Consider the following 22500-nt stretch of genomic DNA (forward strand, 5'->3'; position numbering starts at 1 on the left):
ACCGAGAGGGGGGTGTCTCACCGCACGCGCACGCACACGCACGCGCACGCGCGGCCCCGCGCCGGACGCCCGGCCTTGGCGGGACCCTCCCCCGACTCAGAGGGGGGAGGCGCGGGCCGCGGTAGGCAAAGAGCGGCGCCCGGCCCCACCGCGGGGCCGGCGCAGAGAACCCTCCCGCCGCGAAGGCGAGGGGCTCCGCCCACGTGCTCTGGCAGTCGCCAACACCGTGGCCACTGCACGCGCGGGAGGGGCAGCGGCTGGGGGGTCCGGTACCCCAAGGCTCCCTCTCGGATCGCTAGAGAAGGTTTCCTCACCGAGGGGGCGTCGTCCCCCCAACCCATCGTCTCCCCTTCGGGCCCGCCCACGGAGGCGCTCCACGAGCCGCCAAAGTCCACGACTGGGCGGGGTTTGGGAGAGGGGTCTGCGGTATGGGTAAGCACGAGGCCCAGAGGAGCGTTCGCGGCCACAGCCGGGGGCACAACCTCCGCCGCCCCCAGGCCCGTCCATCGGGGGCCCCGAGAGGAGGGAGCACGCCCGAGAGGGGCGGAAAGACCCCCTTCTCTCACAGGCCCCGGCCCAACGCGCTCGCCACCCACGCCCGCGTGCGACCCCCTCCCCCCCGACCGCCACAAACACACACACGTGGGGGGGAGGGTGGGCACACGCGGACGCTCGCCTGGCCCGAGTCAGTCCCCCCCGTGCCACAGCAACACCGTGGGAGGACGACCGCGACGAGGCGGCCCCTGTTTCCCCCAACCGAGGGAGGGAAAACAGAGGCACGCCTCCCTTACCGTCTCGACCCCCCCAAGAGAGCCACTCACGGGACGCACCACCGCGGCGGCGGGGACCCCGAGGAGCACGCTGGGAGAAGGGAACGACACCACCGCTCGGCCTCGGGCACCTGAGGGACGACCTGGAGCGCTCCAGGGGCACCACAGAGGATCGAACGAGGCACGCTCACGCGCCGGCAGGGGCGCGCGGCACAGCGGCGGGACGGCACCCCCCCACCAACGCGGGGAGGACCGCCCACGGGGGCAACACGCCAAGGAGGCGAAGCGAGAGCGTCTGCTGCGTCCGAGGACCACGGCCCCGCCACCCACGCCGTGAGGCAGGGGGCGGGAGGCCGAAGGTCAGGGCCGGGGACCACCACCCCTGCCCTTCCCCACACCCCTCGACAGGCCGGGAGAGCGTGAGGAGAGAGGCGGGGAGGCCCGCGGACAGAACGAGAAGAGCGGTCCCGTTCGCCAAGAACGTCCGTCCCTCGTCTGGCGCGACCTTAAGGCCCGGCCCAGGAGAGCGCGACATCACCACATCGATCAGTCATGCCAGAGAGCCAGGGACCACCAGGCCCCGAAGGGGAGGGGCACGCACAGCGAGGACCATCACCAGAGGAGCCTGCTTCGGCCTCACCGGCGGCACCCCAAACCCCCTCTTTCTTTTTTTTTTTTTTTCTCTCAGGCAAAAGTGGCCGACGACCCCGCGAGTGAGGAGAACGCCTGACACGTGGCACGGAGCCTGCGGGGTGGGGTCGTCGTCTCAGCCACCACCGGGTGCCTGCGGCGGGGAGGGGAGTCACACGGGGTAGAAGACCCAACGCCCCGCCGCCCCGCCGCCCCGCCGCCCTCGGGTGAGCCAGAGACCGGAGGCGGCACCGCGGGTCGGGTCAGCCGGACGCACACACGAGAGCCGGCGCGCAGGCCCAGGCGGGCGGCTCAAGTGGCGAGGGTCGGCTCGGCCACCAGACGGCGATCCAAAGCCCAGAACCCTGCGCGCGTCCAGACTCCCAAAGTCCTCAGCGACAGACGCCAGAGAAGACCGTGTCAGCACCTATCTGGTGGCAAAAAAGGCCCATTTCGGGCGAAAAAAATCACGGCGCCCGGCAGCGGGGCCCACGCACGCGTCGCAGGGGGGGTCACCGGGACCTCGGTCCGGCCGCCTGTCCCCAACACTTCCCCATCCACACCAGCCCCGGAGCTCTCGGGGCCATCTGGTCGACCCGAGGAGCTTGGGGGGAGTGGGGGGGGTGGGGGGGTGGGGGGGAGGGGGGGGTGGGGGGGAGGGGGGGGCGGGCCAAGCGGGGCGGGCAAACGTGGGAGAGGGCCGCGAGCCGGGTCGCCCTCCCCGGTTCACCCGCACGGGCAGGTACCGGTCCCTCCGAGTCTCCGGGCCAAGACTTGGTGAAAGGAAAAGAAATATCTCACTCGGCCGTCTCCGACGAGCGGGCCCCACGGGGGACCGCGCCCGGGCCCGGGCCGCCCTATCCGGGCCACCCAGGACGGCTCGGGCGGGCCGGTCCCCACCCCCACCCCGGCCGGGACTCGCGGCGGGTGGAGGAGAGGGGGCGGGGGAGGGAGGGTGAGAAAAAACTCAAAGTCCGCCGACCAGGACCCCCCGTGGGCACGCTGAAGGGCCGGGTGCGCCCTCCCCGGCCACCCGCGCGAGCAAGGCCCGGTCCGTCCACGTCCACGGACCCAGGGGCACTTGGAAACATTTTGCCCCGGGAGGCGCCTCCCAGGCGACCAGAGCCCACGAGGGAGGGACCGCACCCGGGCCCGGGCCCGGGCCCGGGCCCGGGCCGGTCTCTCCGGGTCACCCCTCGCGGCCCAGGCCGGTCCCCACCTCCCGAGTCCGACTCGGCCAAACATCGGTGAGAAAGAATCCGACCACCGGGAGGGGCCCCACGCGCGCCCGCCACCGAGCCCGTCGCGCCCGCCACCGGCCTAACCTAAACGCACGGGCCCGGGCCGGTCCCCCACCTTCCGGAGCGGGGCGCTGTGGGGACCGCGGAAGAGAGGAAGGGAGGGTGGGGGGGTCGGGGAATGAACGCTCCAAAGGGTGAGCCAGGAGAAAGCCCGACCGACCGCCCATCCGCAGGCGCTCCGGAGGGCGCGGAAGACCCTCTCCCTTCCCACCGCGGCGGCCCGGCCCAGGTCGTGTCGGGTGGCCGGGTCGGTCCCCGCGGCCGGAGGGGAGCGGACGGATGCTGGTCGACCGGGCCAGGCGGTCCCCCGGAACGGCTCGAGAGCGCGGCGACGGTCACACCCTCATAGACCTGCACGCCCAATCTCAAGCGACAGCAGGAGGCGCCCACGCCTGGGCGCCACCGGGACAGTGGCCACCAGCGTCGCCTGGCTGCCGGAACTCTGCCTCGGGCCCGGCGGCCGACTCACAGCCCTCACGAAGGTCGCCGAAGCTCCAGAGACAAGGGACAATATAAAAGCGGCCGCCAGGTGGCTCCCGACAACCGGCTCCAACGTCCCCGGGCCGGATCCCTGTCGCCGGCCGGCCACCGAGGACGCGGCGGCAGCGCCGGGCCGCCCAAACGCCCGAGCTCAGCCCGGGACGAGGCGGCGGGCGTCTGGCGCGGCGGCCCCGTGTCGTCCATCTCGGAGCTAGCTCCCCGGTCGGCACGACACGACACGGTGCGACCCGGGCAGCAGACGGGGGTGGGGGGGTGGGGGGCGGGGGAAGCCGGGGAGATGTCGCCGGGAGGCTGTCTCGGAGGAGACGCGCTCCCCAACGCGATTCCTGGGCGGGGGGGAAATCCCGCGGAGACGCCGGCGGGGCCCGGGGCGCCCGGCACGGGTTGCCCAGAGGGGCACGAGCAAGATCCCCGGCTGCCCGGACGGGGGGGAGGGAGGGAGGGAGGGAGGGAAGGAGGGAGGGACGGATGGAGGGACGGAGGGACGGAGGGACGGATGTAAGGACGGAGGGACGGACGGAGGGAGGGAGGGAGGGAGAGAGAGAGGGACGGAAGTCGGGGACTGGCAAACCGAAACCAGGCAAGCGCTCAGGGAACAACGCAGGAATTCGTCCAAAGACAACACATCGGTGCTGCGAGGGTGGGGAAAATGCACTTGCGGTCACGAGAACATGGATTTCATAACGGACTGACCACGATCCATCACGGGCCGGGCGGGGGTGGGGGGGGTGGGGGCGGGTGAGGCGGGGGTTGGGGGAATGCGGGCGGCTGGGGGGGAGGGGGCGAGGGTGGAGTCAATAGCCATCCACTAAAGAAACTGAGTTCCGGTACGTCGACACAAGGCAACACTCTGAGTGCGAGTGTGTGTGAGCGTGTGTGTGCGTGTGCGTGCGTGCGTGTGTGTGTGGAGTGCGGTGAGTACTGACAGCGAACCGTAGTCCCACCAGGACCACACCAAACCATACCAACCAAGAAGTCAAGCTGTAGAACTTCTCTGGCCTTTAAAACAAAGAGAAAAGCGTGCACGTATCGCATACGTACACACATTACGTACGCTTGTGGCATACGTATACGTGGACGTGGACGTATAAAGGCCTAGGACAAGCCCAAGCACATCCCGTCAGGGGAGCCTATCCAAAACAGACCAAGACCTCACACAATTCAGCCTCCAGAAAACAAGCGACCCAGTGAGAAAAGTGGGCAGGAGGCCAGAACAGAACATTTTCATTAGAGAAAAAAAAGAAGAAGAGAAAAAAAGAAAAAAAGAAAAAAGAAAGAAAGAAAGAACACAACTTTCTTAGTAAAAACCAAACAAACAAAACACAACAACAAAACAAACAGAAATAAAACAGAAAACCTCTTTTAGTGAAAGAATTCAACGGGGCAACGAAAAAAGCGCACACACGCATCTCTCTGGACGAAGATATTCGGACAGGCACAGGATCTGGAGTTGCGACAGCAAGTTCGTACAAGCAGAAAAAGTGCCTCCTTCCTCCCGATCCAACACGTATTTTTCAAGCTGAGAGAGACCACCACCACCGTGGCACGCCGGAGGGAGGACTCAGAGATGTCACCCGGCGGGTGAGAGAACGGCTCTCCGACAAAAGACAGCAGTATGGAAAACAGAAAGGAAGTCCCTCAAAACACTGCACAGAAAACTACCATGCGACCCAGCAACTCCACTAAGTGCCCACGGAGGGGGTAAAGACGACACGTACATGTCTATCTGTACCAACACCTGTAACGATGTAGAGATAGGTACGGACGCACTGTTAGCGCTCTCTGTGCCCGTACGTCTATATCTATGAGAGAAGGACCGGGTGGGGGGTGGGGGGTGGGGGGTGGGGGTGCGGAGAGAGAAGTGAGACAAAGAGTGGACAGTCACGTGAGTGCAGTAGGTAAGGAAGATTAAGACGACAAACAAACTCCCAACAGTGGTCCTGTAAGTCAACCATCAAGATTTCGATATCATGATGTCATCAAGCACCAACCCTTCTGAAGGGACACAGCGACACACAGGGCTCACTTGGCAGGGCAGTTCAGGACCCTAAAATGACCGTGAAAGGTGAAGCTCGAAAAAGCAATCTTGTTCATCCACGGGGGGAAAATACCGTTCTCCCACGACATTCAAAAATCCTATCAGGGGGCTTCCCTGGTGGCGCAGTGGTTGAGAGTCCGCCTGCCGATGCAGGGGACACGGGTTCGTGCCCTGGTCCGGGAAGATCCCACATGCCGCGGAGCGGCTGGGCCCGTGAGCCATGGCCGCTGGGCCTGCGCGTCCGGAGCCTGTGCTCCGCAATGGGAGAGGCCACAACAGTGAGAGGCCCGCGTACCACAAAAAAAAAAAAAAAAAAAAAAAAAAAAAAAAAAATCCTATCAAAACATTTTAAAACTCTCTTACTCGCTCACCATTTAAAAGGTAGAGAAATAAAAAGAGAGCCAAAGTACGATTTATTGAGTGGTGGACCGTCACAGAAAGCATGCCATGAAAGCCTCCGATTCATTTTGGAAGGTCCTAGGAACAGCAATCTTCAACATTGCTCTCCTGCCTGCCTTCTTGGCGTGGTATCTTTTCTACATCTGGATAAGCAGTCCTAGGTTTTGTGTGTTTGCTTGTTATTCCCCTAACTGAAGATCAGCCTCCAACACGATAACCCTTTGTGCCCTCTGGGTCCTGAACTCTCTTCTCTGGAAGTGCTTTTCTGAATGGGAACGGTTTCACCAACGTCATCGCCTGGAGACATCTTCAGCCTGTCCTCCCCCCACCCGCACCCCCGCCCGCCCCCCACCCTCTTCCTCCTCCTCCTCCTCCTCCTCCTCCTCCTCCTCCTCCTCCTCCTCCTCCTCCTCCTCCTCCTCCCCTTCCTCCTCCTCCTTTTTTTTCTTTGTTTTCTTCAGCTCTCCTTGCGCTGGTCTCTCACACGGTGGCAGCGTTGTCCTAGGCATGCCCAGGTGTCTCCTAACCCCATCCAAGTGATGACTCCCAGCGTCATCATTTTGGGTTTCTTAGCCGCACTTTCGTCGTTCCCGGGCAATTCTTTCTTTTTATTTTCCATGGACGGGGGAGACCAGACCGGGGCGGGGGGCAACACAACGACACACTGCGTGTGACCTGGGAAACAGACACATACACGCCAGGCAATCACCGACAGGCTCTGAAAGAGGATCGGTCCCCGGACACGGGGCACGCACGTTTGTTATCGGTGGAGTCACCGCAGACCGAACGGGAAGCAGCAGACTTTGAACTTGACGCAGCTACCGTTCATCCATTGCGGAAACTGACATTTGAAACACGTAGTTAGGCTCTTGGTGCGATTTCACCTAGTCATTGAAATGTGTGCACAGTGGAACCATGGAAAGTGAGACAACCCCCCCACCCCACTTCTACCAAAGGTCGCCAAATGAAGACTCTCGTTTGTTTACAAACCAAATTTCCTATCCTTAAATTTGGTGGGAGCTTTCCCTAAGGATTGCACGGGAAGGTGACTTCCTCAAGCGTTGGAGTAGTTTTCCTTAGAACTAGAGAATTAGAATTCTGCTGAATGATGAACACACACCTCGCTTAAGTTTCTGCTAGGAAATCCACGCACCATGTGGATCGAACGAAAAGCAAAATGATTTTTTAACAAGGTCTTCTCTCCACTTCAGACGAATTTTACAGGGCGGGGAGGGGGGAGGCTAGGCTTCTCTGTTTTTCATTTAAGGTCCTCTGAAACGTCAGTAAGTGTTCGTGATCCTACTCACGTGTACTCTTGTCCTCCATCCAATCGTCAGTCATCTGGCAGAAGGAGAGCCTGCCTCATCCACGGCAAACAACATTCCGACACTCAATGAGAAAATACATTTCTGGTGCTTTCGCCAAAAATTGCAAAGCCCCTTATTTAAGCTAATGGAATTTAAAAGAAATCCCTAGTACCTAGGAACAGAACAAAGTGAAAGAAACACAACGCACAGACTTGGGGGATAGAAAGAAAGAAAGAAAAAGAAAGAAAGAAAGAAAGAAAGAAAGAAAGAAAGAAAGAAAGAAAGAAAGAAAGAAAGAAAGAAAGAAAGAAAGAAAGAAAGAAAGAAAGAAAGAAAGAAAGAAAGAAAGAAAGAAAGAAAGAAAGAAAGAAAGAAAGAGGAGAGAGAGAGAGAGAGAGAGAGAGGAAGGAGAGGAGAGGAGAGGAGACAAGAGGAGAGGAGAGGAGAGGGAGGGAGGGAGGGACGAAGGAAGGAAGGAAGGAAGGAAGGAAGGAAGGAAGGAAGGAAGGAAGGAAGGAAGGAAGGAAGGAAGAAAGGAAGGAAGGAAGAAAGAAAAGATCTCTCAACCTAAAAGTTTTTGTGACAAACGGACAATCTATGATTTGGTAGGTTAAAAAATATTTTTGGAACGTAAAGTTCTTTGAGACACGAATGGAGAAGAAAACAAGAAAAGGACAATCAGAATTCGGAACCCTCAGAAACCTGAATCGGTCATGAACAGGAACTAGGAAGCCAGGGTGAACGGCGTCTGTGACACCAGTGATTCTGGACTGGCAAAGGGATGATTCCATTTCACCAGCATACATTTTCACACAGTGTCACTTTTTAAAAATGTTTTCTTTTCCCCAGAGTGATGCCAGAGGTGTGGACTCATACATCGAAACATCTTTAGTCTTTCTGTAATAAGGAGACAGAAGTAGGTCCACTGAGACTTGTCGAGCCATGAACGAACGTTTCCATAGGTTATCTTTGGAAAGGATCCAGACATTCCACGAATTCCCCATCATTCCACTTATGCCAACTCTGAAGTTTCTAAAGTGACCCAAAAGGTCTGGGCGAGACTGTTTTTAAGTAGACATACCACAAAACATAACGCTTCTTAAGGAGTTCCTGCACCTAGAGCTATCGACATCACTTGTTCGAGATCCCATGACGACGAGATGGCCCGTGAACACTTCCTGAGACTTCAGACGATGATGTCAGCCATCATCCCCAAGTTCTTTTTCTTGCCGACGAATCTGGTTCACTCCCGTGAACTTACTGGATTTGGGGTCGACGTAGATAGAAGGAAAGGATGACCTCGAACGCTGATCACGCTAAAGACATGCCTAGTTTCATAAAACCCATACCTTGACCTTGGCTATTCTCGGCTGAAGGGTTCAGCCTAGATCACCACCTGAACTTGCCTAAAACCTTTGGGTCCCTTCCCTTTCTAGTGGACTGAATTCCGGAGTGCTCCCTTCTAAGCCATTCAAGAGAGCTCTCTCACGAGTTCATTGTGGCACTCGGATCCCTACGCAGAAACAGGCCAGCTCTAGAAGGGAGCTACAGACATACAGTACCTGTTACCAGGCCCTTTCCAGATTCTGGCACAGCAGTACCAGAAAAATGAAGGTCGTTTCCACAAGGCTTCTAAGGCTAGCACGGCAAAACTTTTTTTTTTTTTTTTTTTTTTTTTTTTTTTTAATTAAAAGAGATAGCTTGTACACAAGGGAGAAGGCGGTGGGTGGGGTGGGGGTGAGAGGCAGCCCCACCCCCCCCACCCCCCGAGTTGCTTGGATCACGAAAGGGAGAGTTTGTCTCGGGATCACTGATCATTTCCAGAAATCCTCCAAATTCTTGGATCATCAGCAGCTGGTTCCACGGTGGCTACCTGTGGGGAATACCAAGTGCTTCCACGAGGGGAAAGAAGCGCATGAGAATGTTCGGCAAGAAAGCACAGGAACAGATAAGGGTTCAATGTACAGCTGAGCTTCTCGTCTTGGGACAACTAGGTATAGTCGTGGGTGGGTGTCCACAGAGGAAAAGTTCATCTTCTTTTACTCCCGCGAGCCTCGTGTGTGTGTGTGTGTGTGTGTGTGTGTGTGTGTGTGTGTGTGTGTGTCTGTGTCTGTGTCTGTGTCTGTGTCTGTGTGTCTGTGTGTGTGTCTGTGTGTGTCTGAGACTCAGGCCCCCAGGGCTGATCTGCTCATGCAATTCCATTTCCCCTCCCCCTCCCCCTCCCCCTCCCCCTCTTCCTCCTCCTCCTCCTCCTTCTATGTACTTCTTTCTGTCGAGGAGATGATTTCCAACTCAAATGCAGACCAAAAGATTTCTAGGTTCCCAAACTTCAGGGTTCCATGGATCAGGGTGTCCAAAATCTGCACAGCGCCTTCAATAACGGCCCTCTTTCTCAGCGCACACAAGTCAACCCCAGACCAAGGCACCCTAAGGGCAAAAACCCTCCAGGATTTCTCCCACCAGACCCCGAACATCAGCACACACACCCTCCCCCAGTTTCTATTTCGTATCGTGTGGGCTCAGGCAGACAACAAACACGTCCATCGTTCGATCATCTTCCTTTGGCGTGTTTCGTGAACGTTGCACCGGCCGAAGAAACCTAAGTGTGCAAAAGCTCATCCCCGTGTAAAAGGCTTTGGCTTCTCAGCGAAGGGGTCGAGCCAAGGGACCTAGGCCCCTCTGTCCACTTTTCACTGGGTTCACTGGCCTCACTGTTGTCCCAAGCGATGGCCGGTCAGATCTCTCACGGTCATTCTTCTTTTGGCCTTCTGGTTTTAGAGAGGGTTTTCAACTGGGGTAAAAAGGGCAGGCTTGTGTGGGGCCCTTTCATGGTGGGGAGGGGGTGGGGGGGGCCCCGTAGAGGTCCCTCCGATTCACCCAATCTCAGGCAGTGCCCTATTCAAAACGTTTGTTTCCGGGCTTCCCCGGTGGTGCAGTGGTTGAGAATCCGCCTGCCAATGCAGGGGCCACGGGTTCGTGCCCCGGTCCGGGAAGACCCCACATGTCGCGGAGCGGCTAGGCCCATGAGCCATGGCCACTGAGCCTGCGCATCCGGAGCCTGTGCTCCGCAACGGGAGAGGCCACGACAGTGAGAGGCCCGCGTACCACAAAAAAAAAAAAAAAAAGAAAAGAAAAGAAAAGAAAAGAAAACAGAAAACGTTTGTTTCCGTCCCACCAAGAGCCCACCTTTGGAGAGATTCCCTGCCTTACACGTCCTCTCCGCTCCTCCTATTCATCCACCGTGATCCACCACCACCACCACCACCACCACCCCGCCGGCCGACCTGATCTGTTCACCCTGAAGCTGGCAAGCAGTAAGGGTGCTCGTGAAGCGAGGATCCGTTGGGATTGGCCAAGATGGCAAAGTGGCGGCGGGGGCGGCGGCGGCGGTGGGGCGGGGGGGGGGGTTATGTGGAGGGGACTCGGAAAGTACGAGGTTACAGCTAACAGCTGCTGCTGGCAGATAGGTCTTTGAAACAGGCTGGTGGCGCCCTGGACTTTGATACCGTCCGTTCTGACCATTCCTGTTCTCCGTGAGAAGGGTGTTGGGCCCAGGATCGGCCACCCCAAAACGGGCCTCCGTGGCACATTGACGATTTTGAGCGAAGGGGGACTCCAGAAGCAGCCACGTTTGTCCGAGGGACACTGGGATTCTCCTCTGTGTCTCCCTGAAAGCGAGACATCCATCTCTCGGCTGAAAGGTGCACTCCCTGCCTCCGGAGGTAGGAGGCCGCCGCCGCGATCGGCAAATTAGGGCATTCGGGCCCGAGAAACCTTCGGAGACAAACACTGCGGACCACCGCAAACCCGAGCTCTGTTTAGCTTCTTCCTTCGCTCGCTCGTTCGCTCACGGCACACCCCAAAACCTAAGTCTCTCGGTCCGGTTCCCTGTCTGTCTCACCCATGTACCGTTCGTTCCTCGGTCTGAGCAGGAGAGACGCCGCCCGCTTCAGCCACTTCTCAGCCCTCGAATGAAAGGAAAGGTCACCCCGCTCCCCCCACACACCTTCGTCTCTCCGCGCCTTGGGCCCATGTTACTTTATTTTTATTTTTATTTTTTTGCATTACACGGGCCTCTCACTCTTGTGGCCTCTCCCGTTGCGGAGCACAGGCTCCGGACACGCAGGCTCAGCGGCCACGGCTCACGGGCCTAGCTGCTCCACGGCACGTGGGATCCTCCCGGACCGGGGCACAAACCTGTGTCCCCTGCATCGGCAGGCGGACTCTCGACCACTTTGCCACCAGGGAAGCCCATCGGGCCCATTTTAGAATGAGTCCAGCCACAGGAACTCAAGAGGGGTAGAGGGGGAGATCTCCCCCTCCCCCAAACAGGAAGGCACCTGGAACCCCGTTCCCACCGGCCACCCGGCTCCACTTTGGGTGCGTGAATCCTAGTTTGCCTCCTCCGGATCTTTAAATGATCTTCCACGTGTTATAACAGACTCACAAGGAGAGAAGCTTACGCATGTATTTCTTCTGAGTTTCATGCGACACGGGGAGCCCTCCTAAGAAAACAAAGAAAGACCCAGAGAAGCGTCCGAACCTAACATCTCTTCTGTTGGATCTGAGCAAAGAGAGGCAATCTGAAAAAGCAACTATACTCTGGCGGGGGTGCGGAGTGTGTGTGTGTGTGTGTGGGGGGGGGGGTGTGTGTGTGAGTGGGGGTGGGTGAGGGGGGGGTGGGTGGGTGGGGGGCGCGGGCGATGCCAAAGGAGGATGAGAACTCTTAGAAATTCTTAGGCATAGAAAATTAAGACGGATCCGGGCCCGCGCCTCTCCTTTTCTCGTGCGTTGGGAAGATCATTTGGCTCTCGCCGGCTGGGATGTCATCTCCCCACGAACCATCAGGCGAGCTGTGGGGCGGAAAGAGGGAGAGCAGGGTTCAGAAGAACGTGGAGAAGATGGACGCTAGATGCCCAGAGTCCACGTCCCCCGCCCCCCCCCCCCCCCCCCCCCCGGGAGCAAGGATCTCTTCTTCGTGGGCACACGATCTTCCACCACGACCTCCGGACCGTGGTGCCAAGTCACGCCCACGCGAAGACAGGGCTCACCCAGGGATATGGGCTTGTGCCACAGAAAGGGAGACAGCAGGGAAGTCACCGAGCTTAAGGTATCTGACTCTCGTCGGGTCCTCGACAGGCGGAGGGACACATCTTTCCGACACGGTCGGGGCCGGCTTAGAGAACCGCTGCCGACGACCGCACCGCGAAGGAAGATGTCTCTGCGGTCTCGACAGAAGATCCAGTAGGTTTCCCAAGTGGCGGAGCTAGGAATCGATCGGCCAGGCAGGCGTGTCCAATCTTCAACTTTGGGAAGACACGCGGACTTTTACCCCCCCTTTTCGGCGGGGAGCCTGTAGAAGATCAGGCCGGGAGGAAGGACACAGTCTGTCAGTCGTTGCACGTGATGTTAACGTCCAGGCCAGGAGGAGCCATGCCAGGACTGACTCCACAAAAGGGAGAAGGTGACCAGTTGCCTTTTGAGGACCATGGCTCTCTACGCGGCACGGAAACCAAGGGAGCAGGGGCCAGGGTAGAGGCCGGCAGGGTCGTCAGAGGCCCAGCCAGGACAGAGACCGGTGAGGTGCGAGCCTGAACGAAGGCAGTAGAGGGGAGAGGGAGAGAGGGGATGGAGCAGGACCTATTTCGGTCCCGGAATCGGCAGAACCTGGTATCCCGGCGTGAGTCTTTAGAAACACCGTCCAACTCCACTCCACGGGCAAAATACAAGGTAGAGGGCGGAGCTTTCTGCACCCAGGATCCTCCCGAGACCCAGGCGAGAAGGGCCCTTCCCACGGATGGGCTCCACATCCCACCAGGGTCGGTCGGTCGGTCGGTCGGTCGGTCGGTCGGTCGGTCGGTCGGTCGGCAGGTCACCAAGACACAAAGAAGCACATTCTTTCTTTCGAGAAGCTCTGTCCCCAGGACCTGGCACTCAGCACACTGGTGATCTGCCAACCAGAACCCTTAAACACCTCCTCAGGTTCCAGGGGAAGGCTTTGCTCACCTCTTTTCGGCCCTACCTCTGTCCTCAAAACTAAAGGTAAAAGAACACACGAACACACACACACACACACACACACACACACACACACACACACACACACACACCAAAGGTAATGGAGTCCGAATACCACGAAGGCTCTCAGGTTGTGCTAGGGCCGTTGCCCAACAGCACTGTGAAGTGTGTGTGTGGGGGGGCGGTGGGGGTGATGTGTGGGGGTGTGTGGGGGTGTGGGTGTGGGTGTGGGTGTGTGTGGGTGTGCGTGTGCGTGTGACTCATAGGTGGATATTTTCCATAGGTGTGCACTATGGCACTGCAGGATCTGTGGTCGGTTGCTGAGTCCCCGGAGGTGGAAGCGCAGATACAGGGCCCTGAGTGTGAAGTTATCCATGGACGCTCACAGCGCGTGGGGTCGGGGTCGGCAGCCGTAACCCTCCATGTTGGTGGTTCAACGGTCAACTCTACTTTATAGATCAGAGAGGATAACGTCACGCGTTCACTGTTAATAACTTTTCCAAATAGTCTTTATCTTTTCAAAAGGAAGACATCATTTAATCCATTTCACAAGATGATACTGGGAACCTACTGCCCCAGCACGTGAATTATCCCTACAGAACACAAGATCCCTGAGAAGGAAGAGCCCTGAGCACTGAGATACCATGAAGGTAGGCTTTTAGATGATATTCTCTGCTTCTGCAGCTCGAGGTAAAACATGGGATGACTGGCTCTACCTATCCCATTCCAGTCTGTCAAACGCGAGCCCCCATGGCACGTCTCACCAGTGGTCGGTCCACGATAACTCCATCCATAGGAATTCTTGGCAGTTTTATGTTCAGGATCATTTCTTTTCCTGCCATTGATTGAAAACTCCCTGGACCCTGTTAGCAGCTACAGATTCAATGAGTCCAGTACTTCATAGGTTTTGTCATGTATTTAGAAGGGGAATCACCATCAAGTTGCTGAAATGAGGACTAAGTGTCTTTCAGATATGGAGATGGAAATAAATGGTGCTCTGCAGGGTGTGCGATGACAGGCACCCAGGATTCCTTCACCCAGCCCTCCCTTTGCTCCCTCATAGGTTCCTGGGAAATCCAAACACACACACACGCGCACACACACACACACACACACACACACACGGGGGGGGGGGGGAGGGAGAGAGAGAGAGAGAGAGAGAGAGAGAGAGAGAGAGCTCTGGGTGTGCTCTTTGCTCTCCATGATTTCACGTGCCTTTTGGGCATGGCTGACAGAGATAGATGGACATGAAGCAGCAGGACAGCAAGCTGGCATCTCGGCCGGCCTACAGAAGTTTCCCAAGTGAAATATCAACAGCAGGGCAGGGACGCCCACGTGACGTGGGAGAGAAGGGGGGTGGGGGGGGCGGCCCGCTGACCGACGTCGGTTCAGGTTTCCCGTCCCCCTCCGGCCGAGAACCTGCCTTCCGCTTCCTGCCCTCAAGTATGTGAGAGGAGCGTGTTTCTTTCCAATAAATACCGACACATCATTTCAGTCTGTTTGTGTGTTTGTTTTTGCTTGTTCTTTTTCTGGACGAGGCCAAAGAGCCCTTCCAGTGGAGGTGTGTGTACAAAGGAGGATCTGACAGAATGGGAGGGTGCGGGTCAGTCCATGTGCGAAGAAATCCAGAGAATCTGTCATAGCTGAGACTCGGGCCTTTTGCAGAAATAGGCCAAGAGAGTTCGGATTTGATGATTCACTGCCACATAGTCATCACAGCAGTTTCCTGGAAGGGATTGTGTTACAGGAGGCGGCGTGGCCCTCAGCCCTCAGGCCTCAACCCGGCAGGCAGGCAGGCAGGCAGGCAGGCAGGCAGGCAGGCAGGCAGGCAGCGGCTATTGTCTGTTGGTCCCGCCCCCACCCCCACCCCCACCCCCACCCCCGTTCCTTCTCCAGAGCTCCTTCCTAAGTCCCCTTGGACTGACCTTTGCCAGGAGCGGGGGAGGGGAGGTCCGGACGATTCATTCCGCAGGGCCTCGTTCAATCGCTCGATTCAAATGCAGAAAGCTCTCCGGTCAGGTCGGAGCCTTTGACTTTGCCTCGAGCTTCTCTTTAATGAATGGCTTTTTCTCTTTTCTTTCCCCAATTTCGCCACCCTCAGGCTGCCCCCTCCAAACTGCAGGGAGGGAAGGAGGGAGAGAGGAGGTGACGGGAGGAGGACGTGTGAGAAACAGGCCTTTTCTCCAGGCAAAAGGTGTCCCCTCCTTTTCCTGACCCTGGAAACCCCACTACACCATTTGAGAATCATGGACATGTGTGGAAGCAGATGTCTTCACTTGAGATCTTCCTCCGCAGGAGGACAGAAAGGAGGGCCAGTGTGTCCCTCTTGTGCTGGCCGGTTCTTGTCACTTGAATTCAAAATAATCAATAGAGCATGGAGGCACATTTTGGGGCGGCCTACTCTGGGAGCTCAACAGTTCCCTCCTCTGAAAGTTCCTTGGAACATATTAAAGCTGAGCTGGTGACTCGTGTGTGTGTGTGTGTGTGTGTGTGTGTGTGTGTGTGTGTGTGTGTGTGTGTGAAGGAGATTTCTAGATGTCAGGGTCGAAGTAACTTTAGAAGTTTGAAATACCTCTGATGATGTCGTCGGGTGTTTGGTTCAAATTTCGGAGTGGCTCTCACAGAAACAGGCACGAGGATTCTTTCCATAGGAGCCGTTGTGGCCGTTTCTCTAAGGTTTTCATCAAGTTCTCTAGCTTCCGTCTGCAGGGCTTCAGGCAAAAGGCCGTTTTAGGCCTCAGTGATGCCAAGCCAAAAGGGTGGGAGAAAATGGCCAACATTCATGGAGAGAGTCGTAGCCAGATATTGAAGGGAACTCACAAAACTTCGGGATGCAGTCCCGTTTTCAGGTTAAGAACAACACCCTAAGGGAAACGAGTAGCACCAGAATTTCATATCCAGAAGTGTGTATCCCTGTCTCATGGAAACATAATTTTGGCCTCCAGGTAACGTATGCAAATAGCTGTATCGCCAAGGAAATAAGAAGCCTCACTGAGAGTTTCTGAATTAAGGAAGGTAAGGAGAAAAAGATCAGTGATTCCATCCTGCTGACAGAGGTATAAGTTACCAAATGGATATCCATCTTTAAAAATAAAAAAAGAAACTTGGGTTTTCCTTGTTTGTTTCTGTTTCCCTTGTATGTGGAAAACAAAAGATTTAACCATCAGTCCTAATCCCACTCCCTCTCTTTTTTTTTTTTCCAGATTTTTAAAAAAAATATTTGAAATATAATTCATTTACAATGTCGTGTTAGTTTCAGGTATACGGCACAGTGATTCAGTTCTCTCTCTCTCTCCCTCCCTCCCTCTCTCATATATATATATATATATATATATAGATAGATATATATATGTATGTATGTATATATATATATGTATATATATATATATATATATATATATATATATAGAGAGAGAGAGAGAGAGAGAGAGAGAGAGAGAGAGGGAGAGAGAGACACGGAGACGGAGACAGAGAGACAGAGAGACAGAGATTTTTATAAATCTCTATCTATCTATCTATCTCTCTATCTATCTATCTATCTATCTATATCTACACATATATATTTTAGCGGCTTCCCCGGTGGCGCAGTGGTTGAGAGTCCGCCTGCCGATGCAGGGGACACGGGTTCGTGCCCCGGTCCGGGAAAATCCCACATGCCGCGGAGCAGCTAGGCCCGTGAGCCTGTGCGTCCGGAGCCTGTGCTCCACAACGGGAGAGGCCACAACAGTGAGAGACCCGCATACCGCAATATAAATAAATGAATGAATGGATGAATAAATAAATAAATAAATAATTTTGAAAAGATTCTTTTTCAGATTCTTTTCTCTCATAGGTTATTACAAAGTATTGAGTAGAGTATCCTGTGCTCTATAGTAGGAGATGCTTGTTGATTCCCTATTTTATGTACAGTAATGTGTATATGTTCATCCCACCCAACCCCCTAAGTATCCCCCGCTTCCCCAGTCAGTCCCATTTTACACAAGTAGTCATACACATCCTCCTCCTCCTCCTCCTCCTCCTCCTCCTCCTCCTCCTCCTCCTCCTCCTCCTCAGGTCACTCAACCCCATGGAAGTCATTCTTGCTCTTCTTGGAGTCCAGTTTTTCCATCGGTTCTGCCGGCCCTGCCTGATGATTGAGCGTGACTGGACGAGTGCCGGTTCCAAAAAAGTTTTCAAGAGCTTCTGTGAAGAATTGTAGGATTTGCCCAGTGAAAGGGGTGCCTCGATCTGATCACCCGGAAGCCTGTGGAAGGCAGACCCCAGGCGGCAAGCACATTTCGTTTCTTTAACAGTCTCTGTGCCACGGTGAGGACATCAGGCTTGCGGTGAGGGAAGACCTCAACCCACACGGAAAACATAGCCACGGTCACAAGAATGTTTGGATGACCCCTACGAAGTGGCAGTGGAGGGCTTCCCCGGTGGCGCAGTGGTTGAGGATCCGCCCGCCGATGCAGGGGACACGGGTTCGTGCCCCGGTCCGGGAAGATCCCACACGCCGCGTGGCGGCCGGGCCCGTGAGCCATGGCCGCGGAGCCTGTGCTCCGCCACGGGAGAGGCCACAACAGTGAGAGGCCCGCATCCCACAAAAATAAATAAATAAATAAATAAATAAATAAATAAGTGGCAGTGGAATGAAGTCCAGTGGCTGGGGGTCCGAGGATCCAGAGAGAGGAGGTTTTCTTTCCAGAGAGAAAAACGTTCCCCCCCACCCCCACCCCCACCCCCCAGGGTTACAAGCACGAGAGGTCAGACGTCGCCGTTCCCGTTGCCGGTAGACCGTAGAAAATCTTCCTGCCCACGTCTATTGACAATCGGACTCCTCTTCAAGACACCGTGGGATGGGCGGGTGAAGGAATGCAAGGGGAGGGGCAGGGGGGAGGTTGGCCAGGGAGCAACCGGCTGGGCCGCCGTCTCGTCTCGTCTCGTCTCGTCTCGTCTCATGTCGTCTCGTCTCGTCTCGTCTCCCGTCTGCCATAGCCCCGACCGGATGCTGAAAGGACAGAATGGACTTGCTCCACCCACGTGTGCCCCGCCACCCCCACCATCTTTCAACGGGCTGTTGTTGCCGCCTCGGCGTGAAAGTCGGTTAGAACATCTCCGTGATACTGGGTACAGTCCCTTTCGTGTGAGCCTCCATTTTGACGACGACAGACAGCCCTTTATGCCAGGGCAGAGAAGACTTCCGGGAAGAAAGATCCCATCATTTCTGGAACCGTTAGAACACATCGGTGTACAGACACAAGCCAAAGAAGACTTCACGTCGTTCCTTCCTCTTTGGACAACGCTTCCCGTGTCATCGAACCTCCCCAAGAAACTTAGTCAGTTTCATCTCTCTCATTTCTCAGGAGAGAGAACACATTTTTTGAGCTACTTGGAGGGCCCTCTCCTCCTGGATCCTATCTCTAAGTCCAAAGGACTTCATCGGTCCTTCAATTTGGGGGCAAGTGTGTCCAAAATATCCAAAAGATTGTAAGGCACTTCATCAGATGATAGGTCACCGTGAAACAGTGCTTCCTTAGGCACGTCACCAGCATCCCAAGGAAAGACTTGCTAGGCAGAGAGAGAAGCTTCTTTTTCAGTTCTGAGCCAGACCTGGTTCTTTGACTATCGAGAGGACTAAGTCGATGTGAGTCCTCCGAGACCTGATAAAGGCAGCCTAGAAAATAAGTGATGACTTTTGACAAAGACATAAGCTTTTCTCTCTCTCTCTCTCTCTCTCTCTCTCTCTCTCTCTCTCTCTTTCTTCCTTCTTTCCTTCCTTCCGTCCTTCCTTCCTTCCTTCCTACCTTCCTTCCTTCCTTCCGTCCTTCCGTCCTTCCTTTCTTTTCCTTCCTTCCTTCCTTTCTTTCTTTCTTTCTTTCTTTCTTTCTTTCTTTCTTTCTTTCTTTCTTTCTTTCTTTCTTTCTTTCTTTCTTTCTTTCCCTCCTTAAAGATAAAGGAAAAGATCCTTTCCTAATCTAATCTAATCTCTCATGATGGACAGAGCAGACCGATAGAAGAAAAACCCAAACCCTAAACCCAAACCTGGTCCTTTGAACAGAGAGAGGCAACTAAATCTTAATTTGGCACTGGTTTCAATGTTGATGTGAAAAGTCATTTCTGTCTTTGTATCCATCCTCATCCAGTCCTGACCACAGATCTGATTCCTTTCGAAAGCCTCTTTTCTTCACACGCCTTTTCCAATCGTCTGTGCCCATTTTTAGCTTGTCCCTTGATTTCTTTCTTTCCCATTGAGAAATGACTACCTTTAGGACTAAAACCTCTCGCTCCTTCCCCCAAACCTCATCTCCATACTTCCTAATTTGCCTCCACCCGCGCGCCCCCCCACCCCCCCACCCCCCGGAAAAAAAAAAAAAAAAAAAAAAGTCCTCTTCCTCCCATGAGGATGGCGACATCAGGTTCAGGTCCTTAAAGAAGGACCACACACGTTCCTTCTTTACAATGCTTCGTCCTTGGACACTGTCTTTTTTCTTTTCTTTCTTTTTTTTTTTTTTTTTTCCTTCAGTGAAAGTAAGGAAGCCAACCGCAGTGAGCAGCGTGAACATGGAATACTGTGTAGAAGTCAAGGCTCCTACCTAGTACAGTCTTTCCCTAAAGCACAAGATCTAGCTAGGCGTGGAACCGAACATGCTCAGTCTCTCCTCCGTAAAAGGTCCAAAGAAGGGAGACCCTCAGACTTGTGGAGCCATGAACGTTTCAGTATTTTATCTTATGTGGCGATGATGTAGACACTCGCTGAGATTTCACCCTGTCATGGCACTTAGCCAAGCTGTAAGCCCAGAGATGACCAGAGATGCTGGAAAATCTTGAAGTCGGCCTACAGAAAACAAGCACTGGGGGGAAAGTTCCCCTTAAACATTCTTATCTCGTCCACACCTATGTCCTCTGTTTGTCATGAGCAATCCTACTTAGATGATTCGTGAACATTTCAGGAGACACGAAAGCAGTTCAGTTCAGTTCGTCGTGATCCCTACACCTCCCGCCCGCCCCCCTCCCCTTTCACGTGAGAGATTTTCTTCCTGATTTCAGAGGGGAGAAGTAAAGGAGAGTCAGAGCGTCCCTCTCGCGGTGTGGTGTTGTCACTCTAATTCCAAAACATCCGTACGCCACGGAGGCACATTTGGGGGCGTCCTACTCAGGGCCCCAAGACTTTCAGAGTCAAACCTAAGGAGGATGTAAATGTACTTCACGCCACCGAACCCGAACCGGTGAGGTGAACCCGGTGGCTTCCTAGGAGATGACGTGTCATCGGCCCACCAGTTTAAAACACAGAACCAAACACCCTCTCCCCGACGACTCGGAGCAAGTGAGTCCGTGGGTGTGTCGGAGAGGGTCCTCTGCTCCAGCTGGGTCCATAAGCACTGCACACGAGAGTAGGTAGGTAGGTGTTCACGGTGCCCTTGGGAAGGAAAGGCGGGGAGAATTTTATTTCGAAAAGCTTATCTCCTCACAGCATTGACACTACGAACGATGATGCAACTTCATCGGGGGGTGGGCGGGGGCGGTGAAGGAAGGCCAGGGAGCCCGGCCACATAGAAGAGCCACGGAGAGCGTCTGTGACCGCAAGGATGTCCACGTACCGGTGACTCCTCTCAGTTGGGGCGGGGAAGGGGGGCGCGAGATTCCCGTGTGTACGTCCGCATCGATCAGTCGTGGGAGAGGGAGGAAAAACGATGTTCCCTCCACGATCCTTCTGAGTTGTCGCCTGAGAAGTTCCTGTCCCCAAGAGACAGCTCGAGAAGAGAGCAACCCACGGCCGGGGGACGCGTGCACTGTGCCCCCCCCCCCCCACCACCACCACCACCACACACACACACGCACACACACACGCAGGAGAAGCCCAAGCCAGAATTCACTGACTCGAAACGAAACGGCGGGCTCTGAGCTTGAGCTTGAGCTTGAGCTTGAGCTTCTGGAGGAGGAAGATTTTGGTCCTCCTTTCAGGTCAGGAAGAAGAGGGAGGGAGAGGCGGGGAGGCAGAGCGGCAGAGCGTCCCGGTAGCCCACCCGTCGCGTCCGAAGCGCCTGAAATTCCAACTCACGTGTGTGCCAAAGCGGTCCATCTCGGGGTGCCCCATCCCGGTTCCCTCCCCGCACGGAGAGCAATGTTCCGTCCCGATTCACTGAAAAGCTCCCAAAGGGCCTTGGTGTGAGTCAGTGGACCTAGGCCCATCCTGCCTCCTCTTCAAATCATTTCTATCCATACAGAAGAAAAGACACCATCGCCACCCGCCACGGCCCGCCAGAGGCAACGCGGCTATCCCCTTCAGCAGCGCAGCTATCCCCGGGGAAGGGGGATTCCGTAGCATGCGAACATCAGTCCAACATCGCTTCCGGCTTCCTGACTTCTCGTGGAAAATGAGGATGCCACATGACCGACCGGGGATGGGGGGGGGGAGTGGGGATGGGTGAGGGAGAGGGAGAGAGAAAGAGAGGAAGGGAGAAAGGGAGGGGAGGAAGGCGGGCAGGGGGAGAGAGACGAGAGAGAGAGAGAGAGAGAGAGAGAGAGAGAGAGAGAGAGAGAGAGAGAGAGAGAGAGAGAGAGAGAGAGAGGGGGGGGGGGGGAGGGAGGGAGGAGGGAGGAGGGAGGGAGGGAGGGAGGGAGGAGTGGGGGTGGGGGGGGAGGGAGGGAGGAGGGAGGAGGGAGGGAGGAGGGAGGAGGGAGGGGGAGGGAGAGGGAGGGAGGGAGGGAGGGAGGGAGGGAGGGAGGGAGGGAGGGAGGGAGAGAGAAAGAGAGAAAGAGAGGAGGGGGGCAGGAAAGAGAGAAAGAGTGGGAGGAAGAGCAGGGGTGGGGGGCTGGGAGAGCCAGAGAAAGAGAGAGAGAAAGAGAGCGAGTGACAGAGACAGAGACAGATAGAGGCCGAGAGCCAGCGACTGGGAGCCAGGTAAAGGACACTGTGCTTGGGTATCTTCTGAGTGTTTGCACGTGTTTTCTGAGCTGTGGAGATCAAATCAGTGCCATGAGAAGAAGGGAGTCTGCCAGCCCCACCCAGCGCTGCGGAGGAAGAGACGAGGTGGTTGGCCCTTCCCCCCCACCCCCCACCGCCGTTCGGGAACCTCTCTTTCTACCTCTTTGCACACTCCATTCATTCTGAGAACATCGTTGGCATAGTCCTTTCCATCTGGAAAATGATACGCCCTTGCCAAGAGACCCAGGTTCTGGAACCTCCGATGGATCTTTCAAGTCCATCCAGTCAGATGAATGGTAGCATTCCTAAAAACCATGGATGAGGGCTAACGTGGCTAGGGGCTTCCCTGGCGGTCTAGTGGTTAAGTGTCCATCCTTCCACTGCACGGAATCGAATGAATGAACGAATGAACGATTTTAAAAGCCTCATTAAAAAAAAAAGAGGGGGGGGGGGACACAAAAACGTAGAGGGGCTACCATCCCCCGCCCCCCTGGCCTCTGGCCCACGATCTAGCATCCCGTACCCTCCCCCCACTCTAAGGAACACCTCCGTCATTCACAAATGAGCCCCGCCCGCCCAGGCCGGCCCGGCCATCTGGTCGACCTCTCTGGACTGTCTACAAAACGAC

Source organism: Kogia breviceps (genome assembly GCF_026419965.1).
Source record: "Kogia breviceps isolate mKogBre1 chromosome 20 unlocalized genomic scaffold, mKogBre1 haplotype 1 SUPER_20_unloc_2, whole genome shotgun sequence".
Lineage (NCBI taxonomy): Eukaryota > Metazoa > Chordata > Mammalia > Artiodactyla > Physeteridae > Kogia > Kogia breviceps.